Below are 4,380 nucleotides of genomic sequence, written 5' to 3'. Positions count from 1 at the left end.
CTAACCAACTCGCTTCGACCTTCAAGGGCAGGGCAGAGCTGCCCTGTGCGTTTCTGAGACTGTAACTCAGTGGAAAACCCCATTTTTTCTCCTTCGGAGTTGCTGGTGGATTTGAACTGCTGAATGTGGGATCTCGGCCCAATGTGTAACCACTATGCTACCAGGGCTCCTCTCAGAGGAGAGACTTGGCAATCTACATACAGCCGTGGGAAACCCTCCAAGAAACCAAATTCTCTGCAGAGCGACCGTGCAGGACAGGATGAGTGTGACTGGGGAGGGGGGCAGAGGGGGGCTCCATCATTCTCCAACTGGTGGTTTCCCTTAATGTGTGACCCCCTGTTGGAACCCCCAGGACATACCAATCCCAAAAGGAAGCCCCCAGGGCCAGTGCATGCTCACCCCCACTCAACCGAAAGGGGCGGGGCGATCGCTAAGACGCAGAACCCTCCCTGCCTGCTAAGACTCTCGGGCTCAGGACATGTTGCTCCCTTGGGTGCAGGTTGGTGGGTTTTTGTCCTTAGAAAAGGTTTTCTTCCACTTCTTTTTGCTGTCTGCCTCGTGGGGCAACAGGATCATCGCCCAGTGACTCATTCTTTTTCTCTTTTTTTTTTGCAATTGTCTCTTCACTCTGCTTGGTGATTGCTTCACGTACCGCCCCACTGCAGCCGCCCCAGCTTGCCTTTGGTGATTGGCCAAGTGACGGGGTTCACGCGTGTATCCCTCTCCAAGCCTCCGTCCTTCTCATCATGAGAAGGAATAAAATGCACGGGCGTTGGGAATCTGGGGTCGCTTCTGTCCCCTGGAGACGCCTTGGGTGGTCGCGTGGGGCCGTGCTCCCCTGGGGTTTTCGAATCCCCAGTGACTGGTCTTTCAGAAGTGGCTCCTCAGCCCTTTCTCCCAGGGTGCCTCTGCCTGAACTTGAAACACCAGCCTTTCTGTTAGCGGCCAACTGAGTGGACTGTTTGGGGCACCCGGGGACTCCCCCAGGTGGGTGTTGCTGGTCCGTCTGACTCGTGCAGACCCCGTGTGCAGAGCGGGACAGCCCCATTAGCAGATGGCCACCTGGCTGCCACCTGGGGCACCTCCAGGGAGATGGGTTTGAGCCTCTACCCTTGGGCGGGTCCTCATGAGTCTTCCGTACTGTGTCTCCCAGACACCTGGCGAGTGTATGAACGCAAACCCCAACAAACAGCTAACCACAGTCACTGCCATCGAGCCGATTCCAGCTCAGACTGGCCCCACACAGACCAGGACTGCCCCTGGGCCCACACACAGACCAGGACTGCCCGTCTCCACACACAGACAGACCAGGACTGCCCCTGGGCCCACACACAGACCAGGACTGCCCCTGGGCCCACACACAGACCAGGACTGCCCATCTCCACACACAGACAGACCAGGACTGCCCCTGTACTCACACACAGACAGACAGAGCAGAACTGCCCCTGTACCCACACACAGATAGACCAGAACTGCCCCTGTCCCCACACACAGACAGACAAGAACTGTCCCTGTCCCCATATACAGACACAGTAGAACTGCCCCATGGGGTATCCAAGTGCATCCCCTTTGCGCAAGCAGACCACCCCATCTTTCTACTGCGGGGCAGCTGGAGGGTCAAAGGGCCAGGCTTTCCATTAGCAGCCAAGCACTGTCCGCACAGAGCCACCAGGGCTCCTGTGACAGCCCGTGTGACAGCCTGCGTGATCACTGTCCCAGCCAAGGTTCCCCTGACAGCCAGCCCGACCAGGAACCACCGCTGTGCCCAGCGCTCGATGGCCACGAAGGGGGTGGGCGAGCAGGCCACGAGGGCTGCACTGAGGTCAACTTCTGGAAGGGCTGTAGCGGGAAAGGTAAGGCAGTGTAGAAAAGTAACACCCCAGACTGTCAAGGTCAGTGGGTGGCTTATGTTGAACACAGGAAAGCTCAGCCAGGGCTGTTTTGGCTGCAGATCAACCTACAAACGCCAAAAAGGGCACACCGGGTCACCCTGGTGTTGGTTTGCCTTCTTCTCTTACGCTTCTCCGTCCATCTGGGCATCTGGGGGTCAACTCCACAGCTGCTGGGGTCAGACGCGGACATTTCAAAATAGTTCACATCTGTGGTAATGAGTGCCTTCTATTAATAAACATGAACCCCCAAATTCACTGCCATCAAGTCCATGCTGACTCCTAGCGACCCCCGGGGGCTCCCGAGACTGGAGCTGTTCACAGGAGCAGGAAGCCCAGTCTGTCTCCTGTGGAGCTGCTGGTGGTTTTGAACTGCTGACCATGTGGATCGCAGCCCAGTGCGGAAACACTACACCACGAGGGCTCCATGATAATCAATACAGCAAATGTGAACACTCCAGCCACTTTTAAGGGGCAGGCTTATCTCTGTAAGGCTTGGACTCATTTATAGACGTGGTATATACATCTTCAGTTGGTTAAGTTGCCTTTCTACATTTAAGATATACTTATTCGTGGAGCCTTGGTGGCACAGTGGGTTACAAACTGGGCTGTAATTCACAAGATAGACTTATTCATGCATATTAAAACATACAAATATATATGTTTAATATATCTTATAGTAAAACATATCCATAAATAATTATATCTATAAACATATAGATGTACTATGTATATAGTAGAGGATCTATATATATAGTAGAGGAGCTATGATGGTGTAGTGTTTATTTGATGGGCTGCTCACTAGGCCAGCGTTTCAAAGTGATATTCTATATCGTGAACATAGACAGTTACAGAACTCACGTGGTGAGACTGCTCACGTTCTTTGCACGTGTTATCAGGAGACACCAGTCCCTGGAGAGAGACATCCTGCTTGGTCAAGTAGGGGGGTTCCGTGTAAAAGAGAAAGATCCTGGAGAAGAGGTATTCAGTGTGAGTCCGGGTAGACTAGAGAACCAAATTCATAGACACTCATATGTGTCTAAGAAAGAGCTTTATATATAAGAACAATTGAACATCGAAAAAACATCCCAGCCCAGTCCAGATCAAGCCCATAAGTCTGATATTAGCCCATATGTCCAATACCAATTGATAAAGTGCTCTTGTTTTATTAACTTAGCTATTGTTTTATTATTATTTTATTATTATTATGTTTTTAAATCATTTTATTGGGGGGCTCGTACAACTCTTACCACAATCCATCCATCCATCCATTGTGTCAAGCACATTTGTACATATGTTGCCCTCATCATTCTCAAAACATTTGCTTTCTACTTGAGCCCTTGGTATCAGCTCCTCATTTTTTCCCTTATAAAGCTCTTTCATGACACATAGGAGTCTCCCTAGATTTGTTTCTCTAGTCTGCCCAGACTAACACAGTGAGAAAAAGACCAGGAATGTGGCTCCCAGGAATTTTTCTCCATCATGAAACGCACCGGCTCATTCCTCGAGGGCAGCCAGAGCTACCCTGTTTCCCCAAAAATAAGACAGTGTCTTATATTAATTTTTGCTCCCAAAGATGCTCTAGGTCTTATTTTCAGGGAGGTCTTATTTTGGGGGATGCCTTATATTTCAGCGAGAGACAAAACTGTAAGTAGGTCTTATTTTTGGGGGATGTCTTGCTTTCGGGGTAACACGGTAAGCAGCTCTTCGGGAAGCCTACCCCTCTCCACTCTGCAGCCCTCACCTTGCCCTTTCAGCCTTCTTTTTATTCTCCAAACTCAACGAACATCGAAAAGGAACATGATGTGAGTCTCTCCGGGAGGTCCAAGCAGGTATTTTGATGTGGTGTGACTCAAAGCACACAGCACTCTTCAGGGAAGGGGCAGAGAAAGACTGCCTGTGAGTGAGTAGATCTCGGTGGAGCTAGACGAAATGAGTGCTTCCCAGTGCGGTCTTTCTGTTTAGTGGAGGTCCCCATGATTTCGCAGCAATGCTTTTTAACTTACCCTGTATACGTTGTTTACAAGAGGCACCTCTTAGACCCTCCAAGGGTCTAAGGAAAAGGATGAAAAAAATTATGTCATGCAAATAATAGTCAAAAGAATGCAGGGGTAGCAATATTATTATGAGAAAAAGTGGACTTTAAGACAAAATCTGTGAAAACACCTAAAGGTGGACACTAGATAGTGAAAAAGGACAACCTCATCGAGAAGATGTGGCTCCACACATACACCTGCACCCACATTGGGACAGACAACATTTGGGTCATGAATCAAGTCTTGCCTAAGTTTCTGAAAAGTCATACAAAGTGGTTTTTTTCCTGATCACAGTGAAGTAGAGCTAGAAATCCATAACAGAAAGAAAGGGGGGAAATCACCCTGAAAAATGCACAAAGGACTCACTCACTCTCTCTTTCACTCTCACTGCCTCACTCAATCACTCTCTCGCTCTCTCACTCACTCACTCTCTCACTCACTCACTCACTCTCTCA

The sequence above is a fragment of the Echinops telfairi genome, unplaced genomic scaffold (assembly GCF_000313985.2).
Source record: "Echinops telfairi isolate 266 unplaced genomic scaffold, ASM31398v2 ScPeMD7_655;HRSCAF=1070, whole genome shotgun sequence".
NCBI classification, from domain to species: Eukaryota; Metazoa; Chordata; class Mammalia; order Afrosoricida; family Tenrecidae; genus Echinops; species Echinops telfairi.
This window is presented reverse-complemented; position numbering follows the sequence as displayed.